The following is a 19800-nucleotide window of genomic DNA, read 5'->3' on the forward strand; positions in this document are numbered from 1 at the left end:
CGCGCCGGCTGCCCACCCGGACAGCGTCTGGAGCGGTGCTGGGGCTCGTAGCTTCCTTCTCCTCCCTTCTGCCGTGGTTCCCTCCAAAAGCGGCAAGGCTGCCCTCTCTGAAGCGCCACAGTGTTGCGTTTTATCTTCCGTGGGCAGGATGTGCCCTGGCTCGGTGCCTGCTCCCCGCTCGGCGGCCCGGGCTGCACTCCGTGCCCGAGTCGGGGGCACCCTGTCAGTGGCGTAGCACAGGACGGGGGCGAGAGCGGGAGGGCTGCGACAGGTCCGGGATTGCGCCCCGGACTGCCCGGGCTCCCCCCAGTCCGATGCGCGTTCCTCAAGTGACGGGGAAGACATCTTGGGGCAGAAGGGCTTCAGGGGAGCAGAAGCAGAAAAAGATGTCATCTCTTACACATTCCTGGATTTGGACGTCGCTTCGCAGGGAACCAAAGAGTGTAGAAGTTGGGAGAACAGGCCCTTACGCCAAAATGGATTCTGTCGTCTTCTTCGAAGACTTCTGTGGTTTTCTCCTTTTATTAATTTTTATCATCTAGCCCAAGGTTTGCAACAAACAAAATAGCAGCAGAATTCAAATGCTTTGTTTGTTAATGGAAGAATTAGTGAGTTGCTGTTCCATCATATCACCTGTAGAAGTGGAAAAAACAAGAATGCATGCATATTGTAGCTTGGCTGTTGACATTGCACATCGTGGTATGTACATACGTCTTAACATCAAATGAATAGTGCTTTGGAATTGAGAAGAAGGAAAAAAATCTGCCTGACCTATTTCTGTGCCTGATACACTGGTGGGTTTTGTTGGGTTTTTGTGTTGGTCGGTTTTTATGTTTTGTGTAACTTTGTTCTGTTTTCAAAAGGAAAACTTGCCCTGAAGCAGATATGGCAATACAGGAGGTGGGTGTGCAGAGGCAGCTCATTAGAATAAGCACTATCTGTGTATGTAATGGTTAATGGCTCTATGTGGTTTGGAAATGGAAGCAATGACTGTGTCTCTGGGAAGTAAAGAATTGGGAATTAATCTGTTCTTAATGAAAAAGCAAGCAGACTACTGGAAGCTGAAGGTTATTTTATTCAATGTCTATTTACCTGTATATTCATCTTCAAGGATCCTGTTTCCCAAGCGTTCACAGAGAAGCTCAGACAGTTGAGGGATTCTTGGTTGTGGCTGAAGCCTCTGGTCATGGTGCTAGAATGACAGAAGTAATACTTAGGGAGGTAACAGGCAGTTGCTTTGTTTGTTGTCATTATTTCTGGGAAGATGTTTAAATACAGTCAGTACTGTTGCTGGGTATGCAGAAGGCAAATGACAGCTACAGAGACAGAAAATGTGTATAAAAAACAATTGAGGCTTCACAAGGCTGAAACAAAGAGCGAGTGATGAATTGCAGAGTCAGAAATCAGTTCAACAGACAAATCCTTTCTCTGAAACACAGTTATTAACTATGATCATGTATAGGCTTGTTGCTTTAAGCGTGTCATGGCACATGCAATGTATGTATTTCAAATTAGAAAAAAAAGTCTCATTTTGTCAAACCTGTATCTTTCATCTACCATACATTTATTTTGCTCCTGTAAAACACTTGGAAGGATTGGTTAGGACATTTCTATTGGCTTTTCCTTTCTAGAATTAAGCATGGCTGGCTGTTTCAGAGGTTGCAATGTTTTTGTAGTGTTTGGCTGATTTCTTCTCTAGTTGCATTTGATTGGAAAAAAAAAACATGTAGCTGAGTCCAGATGCTTCACATATTAGCCCACCCATTCTACAAAAAGTCAATTTCTTCACTGAAGTGAAGAAATCAAGTAATGGCCTCCCAGGCAGTTGTTGCAAGCACAGGGTAGTGTGAGTACTCACTAATGTTGACACAATGTTATCACAGCAAATTTAACTCTTTGTGCTTCCTGACAAACCTAATATTTCAAGACCCTTAGTTAACATTTTTTTAAAACAATACGGTTGCAGAGATGAAGCAGTGGTTGACCAAGAACACGACTGTAAACTTAAATTACTTCTGTTTTTATCTTGTGTACTCTAAAGGCAAATGGTGTAATGTGCATTTTCATTGAAAAAAAAGTATATCTAATTATTGATGGGAGTTTAGTTCAATGGTGTAACTGATGTAAATCCACTTCCTACAGATTTCTTTCCCATAATTCTACTTGCTCCTTCTGTTACTGTAACTTCCATACTCCTGCCAACCAAAGAAAAGTGTTTTTATTGTGGTTAAATGGGGCAACAGCACCACTGACTGGAAGAACAGCCTAGTTGGCCAGCTGGTTGGTGCCAGACAGACTGGGTAGCAGCTGAGATTTAGTTGTCTTTTCCTCAGAGGTTCTGCTATTTTGGAACACTTCGTCTGGGTTTGTTCTTCAGATTTGCAAGAGCTTAATTATTTTTGAGGTTTCTGGGTTGCCGTCGGCCTTTGAACCAGCAGGTTCACTTATGCAGTTTTATTAGTGGGGACCAGATGGGTATGTTTGCAAAAGGCTTGTTTCCTTAGTAGAACACACTGGAAAACCCAGTGACCTTGAATGCACTTGAAGTTGCAGAGGTTTGATTTCACTTGTGGTCCTTGCCAAGGGCTGAGATGAAACACTACAGTTAAATACTTTTTCTATTATTATGAGAATTTTAAAAATGATGTTTCCAAGTGCTGTTTGAACTAACTGAAATGACCGTGTTTCAGAGCAAGCAGGTCATTTTTCACTTATGTTGCTAGTAGGCTTTCAGTTGGATTATTTTTTCCAATTTAACAATTCTATAAAAAAAGGCTTGAGCAGGGTAAAAGGGGACAGATATTACACAATGAACTTAAAACTATGTACTTTAGCATGTTCAAACAATCAAGAGTATTTCAACAACAGTGATACCATTTTTATTTTGAAGAACAAATGCATTCACACTTTCCAAATGCATGTCCTTCATGTGCAATAGCTCATGTTTCTGGGAGAGAAAAAAATGATTTCTGAAAAATAAATGCCAGACACAAACTAAAACTTTGTCTCCTACTATGCAATTGGATTTCATGCTGGACTAATTGTCAATAGGGGATCTTTATGTGAGTGCCCAGTCAACTGCAAAGGTAGCAATCATTAAGGAGAACTAACAGTTTTATCCATTTATAATATATTAGTGGTGGCAACAAGACAAGTATTGATTATCTTTTAATTTTGAATGTGACACAGTAAAGTAAGTCAGCACTTCACAACCCACATAAAAAGCCCCTGAGTTTAATATGAAATATGGAGACAGAAATGCAGAGTTCATGTATGCTTCTTGCAAAAGAAAGCTGATTGAAGCCTTTCCCTTGAAGGGGACTGTGTGTAAACAGCAGCACAAGCATGGATCTATTTATGTGTATTGCTTTCATGATGTATTGAGAAAGTCTCTGTATTGTCTACTCTTAGAAAATCACTTTATTGAAAAAACATAAAAGAAAGGATCTGATTATACAGGAACTGTATGTTTCCAGTATATATCGCAGTCTTAAAATATAATCATATCAGAGGAGAAAGTCACACAAAATGGACTCTTATAGGACAGTTGGTGCAAATGTCCCAGCCAAATGCCAGATCAAAAATTTTCTTTTCTTTTTCCTTTAATTCTTATGGTAGAACCAATAAGGTATGATAGTGGGTTTTGTCTTTCCTAACATACTGAAGACATGCTGCATTTCTGAGCTGGTCATATTCTGTGATTGTAAAGCAATTCCAGGGTATCTCTGCTCTTCTTCCCTGGCTGAACCAAGTATAAAACATGAACTCTGAGGAAGAGCTGTAGTAGAAGAATTTCCATGTCAGCTGGGGTGTAGTTCTCTCTAGCAGAATTTGGTTTGTTTTCTAGCCTTTATTAAAATTAATTTTAAAATTGGCTACACTGCTGTTCTTTGCCTTTACAGGACTCATGGGGAATTTAACCTGCCTTTATGGCAACTGCCTGGTCTCTGCACAGCTCTGTATCCCTTTCTGCACTCATGTCCCAATGATTCATCAGATGTAATGGGCAAATAGGTCTAATGACAACATACAGTCTTAGTTTCTCTTACTTCGACTGCTTTTTCTTGGTCACATTTTTGTTCTAGCAACTATTCCAAAGATCCAAAGGTATATCGAAGTTATCTTGGCAGCTGTTAGCTAGCCCATGAAATGTGCTGCAGCTTTAATGAGATCATATAGATCTTAATATATCCATATAATTATATATATTACATAATATATATATTTGCTAGCTATTCACTTATTTGCCTTCTACCTCCTACAGAATTCCAGTTACACATATGGTGAGCATATAACTGTGGTGAAACGATCTCACCACCTGTTGTTTTAAAATAGCACAGATGCTTATTAATGGTCCTTCCATGATACTGTTTATAGTACATGTTAAACCTCACTTAAAATACTGTGGATCATGTTGGTAAAGGATATTATTACTTCAGCAGCAGCCTTAAATTGATTCCTGTTCAGCATCTTGACTTGTTGGTCGTTGGTAGGTAGGAGAGAGGTAAACTCCACAGAAGAGTCAAAGCTGTGATGCTCATTGAGTGAGCTGTCATGGAATCCTTCACAAGGTGTTCTGTGGAAGTGCCTGCTGCCTTTTGGATAACTAGTCAACCCCAAGATCTGCAAAAATCATGAGCACACAGATTGGCTAACTCATAAGTCTTGTGCTCAGCTGATATGAATTCCTTCAGGCCAAGCTCAGCAGCACTTTCACACTTCAAAGCAAGGGAAAGTAAATAATTGCAGAACTTTAACCTTGACCAAGACTGTTGCCTAATGTATATGTATCTTTTTGTCATGGAAAAGTCATTTCTAAACTGACTAAATTAAGTTTAGGTGTATAAATATTCCATTAACTCCTGGGTTTTTTTGTTCAATCTCAGGAGTCACTGGGATTCTCAGTTTTGCTTTCAAACAATTTCTAGAGTTCTTCTTAATATTTCTGCTCTGCATTTCTACAACTCTACATTTGTTTTGGAATTTTTTTTTTTTTGGTCTAACCCAGTCAAAGTAGAAGTTAAAAATGTATCTCTCCTTTGAAATCATCTATCCACAAGTAGACCAAGAAAAATTCTTGATGTTAAGTGTCAGTTCGCTGAGATGTATATTTGAAAGTGCAGTCAGGCTAAACAGATTCAGCTACTTTCAACCTTCTCAAGGTGCTTCCTTGAGGCACAGAAAGTTCTTGATATTTGTATGTTGCTAACGAATTCCAAGAAAACACTTTTATATACTGAAAAAAAATATATAACAGAAAAAGGAACGAAAGATGGGTCTCATTCAAGTTTAGCAAAAACTCCTCATAACTAGTAGGATGAGTAGCTCTGGATTTTTTGTGATTTTTTTTTTTTAATGAAAAATATATATGAAAACTTTTTTTCCTGTGGTACCTGACAGATGGCATTGATTATTTGTGTTTAGTATTGCTAATAAATTAAAGAAATAGTTGTTCACACTAAACAGTGACTGTCAGATGCCAGTTCCAATTATACAGGATGGGCAAAAACCTCTTCTTGTTCAGTAGAAAAACTCCATGGCATATTACAGTGTAGCTTGTAAGAATATAAGTCTGCTATTAAAATAAGATGGCTGGCAAAATTCCAGTAAAGGATGCTTAGAGAAGTAATGAATAAATTAGGTGGAGTAATCATCTTTTGATACAGTCTCCCAGTGTTTGGTGCTCAGCATTGATTAGCAGTTCTGTGGGCATAAAGCAATGTTTGCACTATTCGATTTAATTGCAGGAGGCATCATGTCCTCACTGCATGTGTTCGTTGATCTGATTTCTGTTCACAGGCTCCACAGTATCCTTTGGCATGATTCAGAGCATGTGGAGTGTAAGGAAGAAAGTCTCTTTGTTTTCCCTTAAAATTTGTTGCCTAATGGTTTAATTGGGGGCCTTTTTAATTGACATGATGTGAGTAATGTTAAACACTTGGGTTTTTTTCAGTTTCTCACAAGTCAAGATTTTCTGTCACACTCTTTTTCCTCAAGAACAGAATTGCCTTCCTATATGTACTCATTCTGCACATATGGACTCTATTTCATATTTGTTTTATTCTTTGACGCTATTTTTATACTTCCTGAAAATTTTTTCTGATGTGCAGAATTCAGAAACTCTACTTAGTAGAACAATAATTTCATATTTATGTCCCATTTCTTTCCCATTTTTTTCACTATGCTTATTTTTTCCAATTACTAATTGCGCTTCAATTGGGCTGAAACTTGTGTCCCTATGAGGGTCCTTTTCATTGTAGGATCAATACAATAATATGTTTGCATGACTTTAAGGTACTGGTGCCATTAGCAGGAGACAAAAGAGCTGATAGCTGGATATCAAAAATGCATTTTAAATGTAAGAAAGAACAAACTGTAGTGTGTAACCTTACAGAGAAATTCAGTCATAAACCCTTCCTTTGTTTTCTGTTACTGTTGTTTTAAAATAGTTGGATGATGGCAGCTTTACTGAGTTGGGCTAATGTTTTTGAGCTCAGACCTAGGAAGCAGAAAATAAGTGAATAGGATTTGTTAATGCATATAAGAACTGGAGCATGTGAAAATAATTCATACTCTAAAAGGCAGGCATAATGTGAAACACTTTATTAAAAAAAAAAAAAAAAAAAAACACAAAACCACACAAAACCAAAAATAGTCTGCTGAATTTTAAGTAACTGTTATTTGAAAGGTCTCATGGAGTCAAAACGTGATAAGAGATGTGAATGGAGTCTGCATAAATATAGAAGCTGTATGACTTGAGAAAGAGACATAGCTCATCAAAATGATTACAACATGCCTTTAAAGCCTAAGGGAACTACAGCTTTTTGTCAGTGAAATAAGCCCATTTTATCATATATTTGTTTATATACAAGCTAATAATGTTTCCAAACACCAAAACCTTTTCCAAGCAAAATATTTGTCCTGAATAGGGAGTTCTCTTAAGTTATTCTGAATAGCTTGAGGCTTTATGGAACACTTTTTTTCTTTTTTTTTTTCTTAAACCTCCTTTGCTTATGTGTTTATTTGCCTGCAGGGCATACCGGTGCTGATTTACTGAATGGCAGCTATAATATTATACAATAGTAAGAATTGTATTGATGCCAGTGTCATTCACTCTAAGTGACAATATGCAAAAATAATGCCACCACTGCTACATGTCCTTTCAAAGTCTAATTTTTCTGTCTATACCTAACGTGGTACTACTTGGGGCTGACTGAGGCAATGGCAATATTCTCTTCAATTTTACAAAAGCAAAATCCCTGCTACATTGTGAAAAACAGGTGCAAAGCCTTCAGTCATCCCCAACTTGTGCACAAAGCATCTCCAAAACAGATAAAGTTTGAATGGGTATTTATAGAAGATGAACATGATAGCCTGCACCCAGAGGAACACAGATACTGTATAAGAAATTTAAGCATGTAATATCACTTCCTTGCTGATACTTTAGTATTCATTACATGTTCATGTAACAGTAGGCTTTTAATACTAGCTAATAATGGGGAATGACTTCATTAGCATTTAAGGAAGGAATTGAAAGTGTTTTGCATGGTGTAATTCAGTAGCCAATTGTCACTCTAGAAGATGCTTTTCAACTTTACACTCTGCGCTCTTAGGGAATTGCTGTACAGACCAAAGAGCAAGAAGAAACATTTTTGTTATCCTCTTTTTCTCGAATACTGGCAAAATGTATTATTTATGTAGCCCCTTTCATCATGGAAGATCTCAAAATGCTTTTCAGCACTTCCATTTTCATTGACAATATTTGGAAATAAGGGATGAAAGCTGTTATTTAAACATTGTTTTCCCACAGTTGTATAGCCAATAAGACTGCAGATCAGGGAGTTACTTATGCAAATCTCCAGAAAAAGGTACTGATTTCTGATGACTGCTGCAGCATGCTGAGCTGTGGTATTTCCTTCCAGGCAGAAAATTCTCTTTCCTTTCACTTTTGTGCCTCATAGAAGCAATTTTTGAAGACCATTCATCCGTTAAAGACTGCTGCTCTGCTTGTTAAGCAGAGTTTCTAGTGGGATAACACACTATGCACATATATTTTGTGTAAGTTTTCTAGGTCCTCCAAGTCCACTCTTTGTTTGCATTTCTGTTCCTCCATGCTCCTCTAGCATTCTTGGTCTGGTGAAGTCAGGGACTGGTACTTGTTTTGGAAGTGTATTTTTCCACTGAATCTTTTAGTGTAAAATTTTTGAGTTTAAAGTTGTCCCTTTTGGTAGCACAATATTTCTTAACTACTGTCTTGAACGTTTATTTGGAGTCTAACAGGTTGCATATGTTAAATAACTGGATATGATTTCTTAAGCCAACTACAAGGCAGAATTCTAGAAAGAAGAAAACTTTAGCACTGTTCTGAGGTCAGTATCCAAATGAATGCCTATTTTCCTGTTATGGTATGTTGCTTTAATTTCCTGGAGCAATGGGAGAAAAAGAAGTGGCGAAAACATTCCAAGTTTCCTCTGCTTTCCAGACTGTGTAATCTGAACACTGTGTATTTTTTGATCCTAAGGCACCACCTGAGCATTTCATTTTGCTGTCCAAGCATGTTTCTGGCAAGTAAGCTCTTCTGTCCAGCTCCTCTTGAGAGGAGCAGTTGCCTGTGTCTCTGTGCTTAATAGTGATTCATTACACTCTCAGGGCTCATCTTCAGTGTCATCTTTCATAATTCTATTCTTGTATGAATTTTGGTGGCAAGTATGAAGTTTCTGCGTTTGGGTGGGGGGTTTTTTGTGGCTGGCTGTCAGCAGGATCAGAGTTGCAATCTTTGCTTTCAGTTAAACAATGTCTGTGAGTACTGCTGAGGACTAGGACAGTTTCATACATGACTGTTAAACTGTTGCCGAGGCTTTTTGTGCATTTTTGACTTATGTCAACTTGTTCTTCCAAAGAAGGCAAAACTTGTTCTGGGAATTGTTGTGGGTTAGATGGCATTTCCCAGCAGGTGATTTGAATGTTGTTCAGAAAATAAATTCTCCTTTTAGTTTACCTGACTCTCCTTTGATGTGGCTGCTGTTGAGGCAGGCCACATTTTTAGCTAATTTGTCTGGCTTTTCTCTGCTCAAACTGCTGAAAACAGTGGAAGCTTTCTATGCATCCTGTGATACCTGTCTTTCAGCTAATGTTGCTTCTATGACATTCTTCTTGAACACTTAATCATATCTGCTATTTGTTCTGTTGAAAGAAACTTCAAATTCCTATCCCCCTTTCTGAAGTATTCCTGTTCTGCTCATAGAGTAGTAATTTCAGTAAAGTGTTCTACTTTGTATCTCTTTTTGAGCATATTTAAAAGCCTTTTTAAGGAAAGCAGAAATATTTTGGAGTATTGTGGTTTTCATAGTAACAGGTGTAGATACTTTCAGTAGTTTTACTTTCTGCATGTGGGGTTTTTTTGTGAGAGATGTGACAATCCAAGATAAGTCATAATTTAGCACCTTAAATTTCTGGATTATCCCTATATAATCCCTATTCTAATTTATAATGTAATTAACATTCTGATAACAGTGGCCAAAATACTAGACTTTTCTTTGTCACCAAGATGCCTCTGTTGTAAGAGATTCTTTTGTAAGTAAGGACATTAATGTGGACAGGTTGGAAAGTTGATAATGGGAGTTAAATGTCACCAGAAGAGTGGGAGGGTGGATCTGGTGCATGTCCTTCTAGATGAGTCAAAAATATAATATCTAAAAACTCAATTGTATATATGTAGTCATGTTGATACACATTATCAGTTGTTTGTCCAGTGGCTGACTTTTTCTCTCTTCTTCCATATGAGGTGCCATCTCTGGAACTAACAAGTGTCAGCCCAATATGAGTGAAGGAGTAGTTCCTTTTACGAAGATTAGTAATAGCAATTTGAGTAACCCGAATTAAAGGTACCTGTGATCTCCACTCTAAACTTTTCCTCTCCTTTTTTCTTTTCTGCATGTATATGTATTTGGGTATTAGTTAGGTGCTTCTATCTTACGGTTTGAGCATAAAGACTTCTTACGCAAGCTAAGAAACAAAGACTTCTGTGTTGGGTTTTTTAATTTTGTTTTTCTTATAGGTTTCTACTGTTCTCTCCAACTAGCCAGCTCACTGAAAGCCAAAGTCTTATACTTGGCTTGACGGTTGTTTTTGTCTAACCCAGCTGATGTATCACTAAAGGAAAAAGTATTCAGAGAAGCATGAAAAGATTCAGTAGGATTAAATAGCAAAGCATATTTTATTCCATGCAGGAGCAGCCATTGAAAGCTAAAAGCAAGCTAAAGAAAGAGCCATTAATTGTGGGAAGTTAATGTAAAATGGGAATCATGAGAGATAATTTTTCAAATCCTTTCAGCTACTGCACACATTGAATCAGAGGTCTTAGGTTTACAAGTGATCAAGTATAAAGAGAGATAGAAAAGAAGCCTATTAGGGATAAAGTAAAATTGTTGAAGTGGCCGATACATACCTGCCCAAAATCAGCTGAGTGTGAAAAGACTCTCTTCTTTCCTACCCTTGAGGACGGTTTTAGACACATTTGACCAGAAATGTTGCTTATTTAAGGTGGCATGAATGACATCTGAGAGTGAGACAGAGATGAAGTCAGTATCCATGTGGTTCTATAAATAAAGAAGGTTGCCTGCAAGGCCTTGCTGAATGCTGGCTTGTCTGTTAACTGAAAGGGCTAACTCTTCACAAGTTTAATTCAAGTTTTATTCCTTCAAGCACTTGATTGTTCAAAACTAAGCCAAGGCAGAACATTGGTTACTTTCTTTTTGTATTTCTCCTTCCCTATTTACTGATTGCTTCCAGAGCTTCACGTCAAACTTGATGAAAACATAATTCTCTCTTTTGTAGTCATTTGCTTGATTTCACCTGGGAAATCTTCACACAACTGTATCTGACAATAACCAGTTACTCCTGAAGGATCCTTTGTCATCCTCTAAAAATTCTTTTGTCTCTGAACACAAGAGGAATAAACAAAGACTTGAATAAGCTCTAAAGTTCCAACCAAGTGCTTCATCATGTGCACTTGGGTAATCCACAGCACAATTACTTGGACTGTGCACATGTGCATGTCTTTGCATGGAAACTGGAATGATGGTGCAGAGAATGGGAATGCCTAGGTCTCATCCTGACATTTTATCATGACAAGTCTGCAAAGTAATTGTGAAACATGCAACTTTAATGTTTTGTCTCGCTCACTGGCACATTTTGCTGCCAATTTTCTTTTAAAAAAAGAAGGTAGACTTCTTTCTTTAAAAAAATTCTTATAATTTAAAAAATTACAAAAGCTAGTCTGCTACCTGCACTGAGTAATACTTCAACTGTTTCATTTGCTGGAGCGGGTCCAGTAGGATCTATCAGAAAGCATGGTTTAGCCCTAGTTTTCTCATGAAAATACCTGTTTTGGCAAGTAGTTTCTATTTCCACAATTGCTGGGAAGAGGACGTACTTGATGCTTTCCCATCTATCTGAAGCTGAATAGAAAGTTTTACACTTATGTGGCTTATCTCAACGTGCAAGCTTTCTACCAGGTGCTTTGAGGGAGCTAAAATTGTGTTCCTTCAAGCAACCCATTTCAGAAAGAAAGTAGTTAACCAAATTGTTATTTGTAGTTTTCTCTACTCAAAGTGCCTTTTTGAAAAGATACTTCACCTAATAACTGAAATTATTTTGACTCCTTCCTCAAGCTTCCTGGGAGAAGACATAGGCCAGAGAGTTTTTATATTCAAGGGAGAATTTTCTACAAGCTTTTGATGAAGTCCACTTATTTCTATGGAACATTTGTGGTATTCTTCTCATCTTCAGATGGCATCTGTGACAAATTTTCTAGTCTTTTTCTCTTACTATGTGTATATAAGCTACCAAAAAGAGTGGAATTTATTTGTGCCACATTGTTGGATAAACTTTCTTAAAAAAAACCCAAGCGTCACTCAAATTTAAATTTAACTGTTCACCATTCCTTCTTCCATGCTTCTGTACTCTTCACTTATATTTTTTTGGAATAGCAAGGAAATGACAGAAGTCAAAAGAAAGCTAATCTAAGATCTTCTACAAAAAAAAGGTGAATATAGTGACTTAGTTACCAAGATCTGTTGAGCTGATAAATCAAAACAATAGAAAAAGCAAAGCTGTACGTGTAAAGTATATTGAAGGACAGGATTATAATTCATGCAGATCACTGATGGCTAATGAAAAAAGATCGTGTCAAAGAGACTCTGACATGCTGGCTTTACATATTTTGGAGCTTACAAAAAATACACTATTAAGCCTATTTTACTTGGTGAAAACTGAAGTTGAGGCTATTTCCCATATTCCAGGCAAACACGGTGGTGGTTTCAGCACTGTTCAGCATTCAGGTGTATTCAGTTCATACCTATGACTTACCCACTGCAGCTTTTTTTGTACCATTCGTGAGGAATAACTTCCCAAAAAGTAGTTCATAGTGGTGTTTAGATCAGTACTGGCCCAGACGGTAAGCAGCTCCTCCTGTGTCCACTGTGAAAAGATTCCTAGAAGATGAGTTAAGAGTCTTACCTCCTCAGAAAATACCAGTATCTATTTGAAGGAAAATGCCTGGTTTTCCCTTTTTTTCTTCTGTCTCTGCAATGGTTTGCAATATTTGTAAGTGTTCCGTTACCTTTCTCTCTTCCCTGACTACCACCCTGCTCCCTCACCCGCCCCACCAAGAAATAAAAGCAAGAGGGAAGTTTTTCCTACAGCAGAGAGTAGAAGCAGAATTCAGAATTCAAAAGAGCTGTGAATAACTGGAGAGCTGATTTCATAGAGCTGATTTGCACCAGTTGAAAAAAATTGTTTACTGATAACTTACCTTGACACAAATCTTTCTTTTGAAATAGAATTCTGAAACCAAAGAAATGCAAACTAAGTTTACTTGTTAAAAAGTGTTGGTACTCAGAATATATAAGTATAGCAAATTTCTCAACAGTATCTTAAAAATACTTCTTCATAAGACTCACTAAGAATGTTTGTTAGCTGAATTCAAAGGCAGCACAAACCAGATTGAGTTCTACCAGACCATCTAAAAAACCTGCATGACGAGTGCTATTTTGTCTGTCTACATCTAATGCATCTGTGATCCTGTTCATTGCAAACTTATGTAATAAATCCACTAAAATGGTCCCTTTCTTGCTGTAAAACTATGAAACTGTTGAAACACTGAAACTGGACATTTCTGTTTCTTTCCATATGACTCATCACTTTGTTTGCCTCATTTAAATGTTTTACAACTCATTAATTTCTTCTCATTATTTTGTGTGTCTTAGTTCTTTCTACTTTGTTTGTACTGGGCAATAAGAACTCTGTTTTATTTGTCTTTCTGCATTTCAAACTTTGGTACAGGCTGCTCTCCATTTCAGCTCCTTGTTCCATCTACAACAGAGTAAGATTCTTCCAGACATCAGCGTGTTGCCTAAAAATCAAGAGGGTGGTTTAATGTCCCACTATCTTCCCTACTCCTCTTGCGGGAGATATAGTGAAATCTTGACTGCTGTGAAAACAGCTGCCTGCCAGCTGTGCCACATGCATGTTACCTAGTACCATGACGAGAACCTCTTGTATCTGTTGCAGTCAGAGGATGCTGGCTGGGTCTTTCAAATTATTGAAAATGGCACATGAGACACAAGATGAAGAAATGCAAAGAAAAAGCTCACCAATTATAATGAACAAGGTCTTTCAAGAAGTCTCTGAGAAGCAGCTTAAGAAAAAAAAACCAAACCAACACAAACCAAAAAGCACTGAAAAAACCCCAAACACCAAACAAAAAGTCCCCAAACCCTCCCACTTTAGAACATACTTATTTTTCAGTGCTGTGGTTGGAACACCATATGAGAGTTCCTTTTGCAGAATCCTTTGTTTTCAGCCTCTAGCAGTTCCAGATCACTCTGTGTTTGTATCCCTCCCCCTTCTTCTTGTTTTCCCTCAAAGAACAAATATGAAGGTCAGGTCTGGGCTCAGACCATATATGTGAGTGATTGATTTTTCCTATACACCTACAGCTTTTTTTCCTAACTTCCTTTACAAAATCCTAGGATGAGGGAACCTCTCTGCAAAAATGCATAATTAAGTCATTTTTTCCAGATGCTATTAACAGATACAATTTCTTACTAGTTTTTTATTTTACTACTTCAAAAATTCTTTTAAAAAGAAAACCTTATTTCAATGTCTGCTTGCCCTTTGTGTTCCAAAGGCTCGCTTGTGGGCCAGTTTATAAAGGAGATCATGGTTCTGCCTCTTGTACTTTGCTACTGAGCTTGTAGGTATAGTATATATGTAAGACTTTATTAGATAGAATATGTATATGCATTTAAAGCAAAATGCATAACAGCCTTTAAGCTATCATCAAGCTGAAGGCCAGAGAATGTGTGTTCTTGCAAGTTTAGGAGTTAAGTATGCAAATCCTCAGCTTCTCTTGAGATATTATATTTTTTTAACTGTATGGGTAGAATCTGATGAGAATTCAGCCTGTGAAAATTCTCCAGTAAAGTTAATTAAAGCTGGTATCCTGAGAACACTTTGCATTAATTTTGAATTAGATTATACTTTTACTTTCTGCACTCTTAAGTAATCACATCTTAATGATTACTCAATCTATAGCACTGTTTGGGGCTTAAAAATATCAAGGGGTATATTCCTAATTGAATGCTGGTATGTGGGAGAGGAGGGGTAGGTAGATATTGGTCCCCTTTTCTAAAGGGGAAACAGATTCCGAGCAGAAGGCTGAGAAAGAGGAAAAGGGCAGCTGGTCCTTCAGGACAAGAAATGGCAGCAGAAGGGAGGCAGCAAAGTAATTAACAGGTCTTTCTCCAGATGAGAAGGTGGCCTTTACTGTGCCTAATTACGCAGGCAGTAATTTAAAACATGCTGTCTTGTCTCACAGTTGGATCTTGCAGTGCCTGGTTCATGCAGGCAGCCTCCTGGAGTCTCAGGCCTGTAAGCAGAAACCCAGGTAGTCTTTGCCTGAGACCACAAGCTGAGAGGACAGATTTCTTGTGAAGAGTTAGAACTCTCATCCTTTTTGGATTAATGTCGTAGTTTAATCCTTTGTAGATTAATGGCTTTGGCCTGTAATGTTACTGTTTCACATTGTACCAGGATACAAAGGAGTATCAATTTCAGTGTAAACCTGGGCTCCAGTAAGTAGAAAGTTAAAATCTGATTTTGCAAACTCTGAGCAGATATGTCATTAAATGGAAAATATTTAGTTACTTGTACTATACGTCAGGAATGGGCAAATCTAGAGCAGGCTGTACTATTGTCAGGGAATCATCTTGCTAAGACTCAGCTGTGTGTCTAAGTTGGGGGCTGTATTTCACCTATGACATGGTGATAACTTTTTAAGCTCGTTAATCATGGATTAATCAATGTTCCTGTACCCTTTGCTTCTCCAGTGCTTTTAATGAGACTGGACTCTTGAGCCAAGAAGGTATCTGGGAACTACATACAGCCTTGAGGAAACTGAATTCAAGACTCTAATCTTTCCTATTTTACTTAAAAACACTAAGAATCTAGAACTGCTGGCCAGACTCTTTGTATTTGCATACCATCTGTCTCACCTCAGATCTGGTAAGTAGGACTCTCTGATCTTGAACTTGCTAAGAGGCACCAGTGTGCCATCACAATCATTCAGACAGCTGCTACAAAAGGGATATATTTACATGTTAACTCAAGTTTAGTGGAGCCTACAAAAAACGTGAGGCTGGAGCACATGATGTACAAGCAGGGACTGCAGGAACTGGGTTTGTCCAGCATGAGGAAGACACTACAAGACACTACAGCACTACCTGAGGAGGCATGGTGGAGATGTTATAGACTTTTCTTGGAGGCCTGCAACAAAAGGGTAAGTGGCAATAGTCACAAGTTGCAATACAAGAAATTCCAGCTAGATGTAAGGAAAATCTTCCTCTTAAAAAATGGTTTAGCACTGGTACAGCTTGGCAAAATGCTTGGGGAACCTCCACCGTTGGAGATACTCCAAATTCATCTGAAGTCCCTGAGCAACCAGACTGAAGTTTGAGGTTAGCCTACCTGTGAGCAAGTGGTTGTTGGACTCAATGGCCTCCAGATATCCCTTACAAAGTTTTTGTGTGATTCAAAGACTGCTGGTTTACTAGGTGTACCTGTACAGTCCTGACTCAGGGTCTGAATTTAACTCAAAAACCTGTGTGGAGGTAGGGAAGAAGTGAATCTCACTGCTCATCTTCCACATAATATCTTCATTCTAAGGAAGGAGGAGACTTGGTATCCAGACTGTCCTCAGTCTCAAGGAACCCATGGACACAACCTCCAGTAAAATGTCTGTTGAAGTTGGTTTATCAGTTAGAACCGCAATTGTTTTCCTTCTGGTCCTGTGCCTTTTTGCAGACAAGGATGCCTAACTCTTTAGTCTTATGATTTGTGTGCTGAAGACTAGGAAACCTCCACTTCTGCTCCTTAGATTAAATGCGTTGATTTTAATGGTCTCTAGAGTAAAATATGTGAGCAGTTCTGGAAGTCCTCTTAGCTTTTGGTGTTATGCTTAAGACAAGCTTTTCCATCACATGGTGCTTATTTCACAGGAATAAGCTGATGTAAGATCATGCAAGAGACAGAGCTTCAGTTACACCTGAGAGTGTCCAAATGCAGCAGAGCAATGCTCAAGTGCCAAGATGAAATGGGTCTCAAACTCCTATGTGTAGAAGAGAGTGACGGCAAGCTCCTTTTCTCCTGAACCTGCAAGACATGACCACAGTCTTTTTGTGAAGAGATGATTTTTTTTTTCCATATGCTGCTGCCACATGTGAAATTCTTACTAAGACAATGAGATATGAACAAAATAAGCAATTCCATATTTAGGTATTAATGACTTTGTCATTGTTTCATGTACCTTACTCTGGTGCAGAAAAACCACAGATATGTGACAACAGGCCTTGCAAACTAAATTTATCCTTCTATAAAATCCACCCACGCAGAAGATATTCAAGAAAAGCTCCATCACATGCTGAAATCTGTGAAAATAAAAGAACCTTGGGAAGTAAATTAATTTAAATTAATAACTATATCGTTCATATTGTACTGGGGGGGAATGACACAAGAAAGCACAGAAATACATTAAAGAGTGTAGAATTTCAAGACTATTTGGGGGGTTTTTTCGTGTTTTGGTTTTGGTTCATTTTTTAATTTTTAATTGTGAATATTGTCAACATTATTCTAGGAGACCCTGTAGCTTCTTCTCCTGAAGTGTATTCACTCTAAACAACTGCCAAAGTCCTTCTGTACAAACCTGTTAAGGAAAGATAGTGAAAAATATTCTTTCTGGATAGAGAAAACACTTATTTTCTGATTCTCAGAAAAAAATATATATATTTGGTAGTAATGTTGCTAGTGGCATAACATGAAGTAATCACTTTGTATAGAGCACAGGGGTTTTTTTATTTATGCATGCTGCACTATTATATTTTATACTTTATTTTTCCTATTTGTAACTTTATACTTAGTTTTTCCTATTTCCTACTTGCTTTCTTACAAACTATCATTGGATTGTATCTTCTAAATTCTGTCCTAATCTATTTGGTGTTAACCATGATCAGCACAATATTTTCCAGTCTTCTTCAAAGCAAATAGAAATACCCTTGTGACATAGCATGTTTCTGGGTCTGTGTGTTTTAAGGAAAAAGACATTCAGCCTTATAATGGCATAATGAGAGTAATTTTCTTAATGAAGCATGTGAGCTGACTTGAAGTGCTTACTCTTCTAGATGTACCTCATCAGGATTTGTTTCTAAGAACCTTCTTACCTAGTATCAGGCATGGTTCTGTCTCTGGACCTCCTCTGCTCTATTGTTTTAGAGTGCCCAAGATTAGTAGGAAGAATGCAGAAAAAAGAACATAATATGAAGCTGAACAGAGCAAAAATTATCTGAGTCTCGTATGGTTTTGCTTTAAAAGACTTGGTTGTTACTGTTGTAACATCTGAAAGACATAATGCTGTGCTGCTTCATTAAAACTTCATGCAGTAACATTAGAGCTCAGTGGAATCTTTAATTACCTGCTTAATAATCAAACTAAACCAGTTTGCCTGTGTTGGCAGTGTAATCATAGTCTGTATTTAATCAAATTACAGGTGGTGGCTTGTTTTGTTATTTTTTCTTGAAGTTGTCATTTAACCAGAAAGTTAACTGAAATTGTTCCAACTAAACTTCATTGGGTAAGAAGCAGTGGTTTGGTCTCATATGTGATAAGTGGAAGAGGTGTGCTTGTGTTTCATGGAATTATGGAAGGTTGGTTTGATTTTTAACAATAAACAACCCCCCTTCTTTCTGCTTATATTCCTAGATCAAATATGGCAAATGCCTTTTCCTGTTCTACTGTTTTTATCATGAGGATGGCGTAGCACTTAATTTATCCTTGTCTTCATGTAAATATCCTCTTTCGATTGTCAGGCTTGGAGAATCTGTTTACATGTTCTCAGCAGTCCAGTTGTATCTTTTTTAAGAAAAGGAAAAAAATCCTTCAGGTTTGTGTTGGGGGTTTTTTTGTGGGGAAATTTTGATTAAGTTTGATTTTATTTTCTGTTGAACCCATTAATTTTTGAAGTCCCTTAAATGGCATCCTGAAGTAGGCCAAACAAGAGGAGAACTTACGAAAAATAGCTTTAATGAACCTAAGAATCATCATGTTATATAATGTGATACATATGGAGTTTCAGGCAATAACCAAATTTGACTTTACAGATAAGTTTGTTTCATTTGGCATAAGAGTCAAATGGCTGAAAGATTTGTAGTGATTCCCAAAAAACATCTTGTCACATGTAGATGACTGCTGTCTGGTTACAAATGTGTTAATCCTGTAATGACATCATGAAAAATATCTCTGTGGAAAGGAGATTAGACATGTCAAGACATGTTTAAACTTTTATATTTCATAATTAATAACATAATTTTTAAAAAATTTCATTGATTTTAATATTTGAGTGCTAATGTTTGAATAATCCTCATAGGGTGTTGAGCAAGAAAAGTGGCAAAATACAAGAGGGAGAAGATCTTGTTTGGTTCTGAAAATCATACTTTAAAGATATTCCCGACAAAGGGTTAACAAGCAAATTACTTAGGGGGAGTAGAAGCATTTTGTGAAGAAAGATTTAAAACAGACTTTGAGTCTGAGCATGGTATAGTTAAGATGTGTCTTATCAGAATGTTATTTCATTCAGACTGCTGAAAAGCTTTCCTGAACTGAAGATACATCGTCTTTCCATTTTTAGCTTGGCTCTGATTTCATTGGAGTCTGATGAAAACAAATACGGAATGTTATCTGTTGTGCAAATATCAGTGCTATTTGTTTGAAAATACTGGCGGTGTTTCTGCTGGGTCATGAAGAGGCTGTAGGTATAAACTGTGTAGTAGCAATGGAAAATTTTGTTAAAGGGAAGGGTAGAGAAGATAATTCTTGGTGGTTGAGATAGCAAATTTCAAATGTATTGCACTAAAAGTTAGAATTTACTTACCTAAAGGTTACCTGTGGAGTACATGCTCAGTGAAGCTTTTAATCCAGTTGTAAATAGCCATGTTAGAAAATTTGGGCATTAATTGGTTAGGAGTAGAAAAAAAATGTCTTTGCCTTCTCTCTCCTGCCTCCCATATTTCTTCCCTTAATGTTTTTTAAAGTCTGACTTTAAAAAGTCAGCTGCAATCTAAGTGGGGTTTTCCTTCATCAATGTTTGGTCTTCAAATTTGCATTGTATCTTCAAATTTCATGAGTGGTGTCCTAAATTTCAACGTTACATTAAGTCAAATTTTCAGAAGTGATAAGAGGGCTTGCAGT

General features: G+C 37.5%; 1 protein-coding gene across 1 annotated transcript in view; it reads left to right on the top strand.

Moving 5' to 3' along the window:
* Positions 1–19800, top strand: part of PKIA (protein kinase (cAMP-dependent, catalytic) inhibitor alpha) — a 48492-nt gene that overhangs the window by 813 nt on the left and 27879 nt on the right. The gene's annotated exons all lie outside the window — the stretch shown is intronic.

This window comes from Corvus brachyrhynchos, unplaced genomic scaffold, assembly GCF_000691975.1.
Source record: "Corvus brachyrhynchos isolate BGI_N302 unplaced genomic scaffold, ASM69197v1 scaffold227, whole genome shotgun sequence".
Taxonomy (NCBI): Eukaryota; Metazoa; Chordata; class Aves; order Passeriformes; family Corvidae; genus Corvus; species Corvus brachyrhynchos.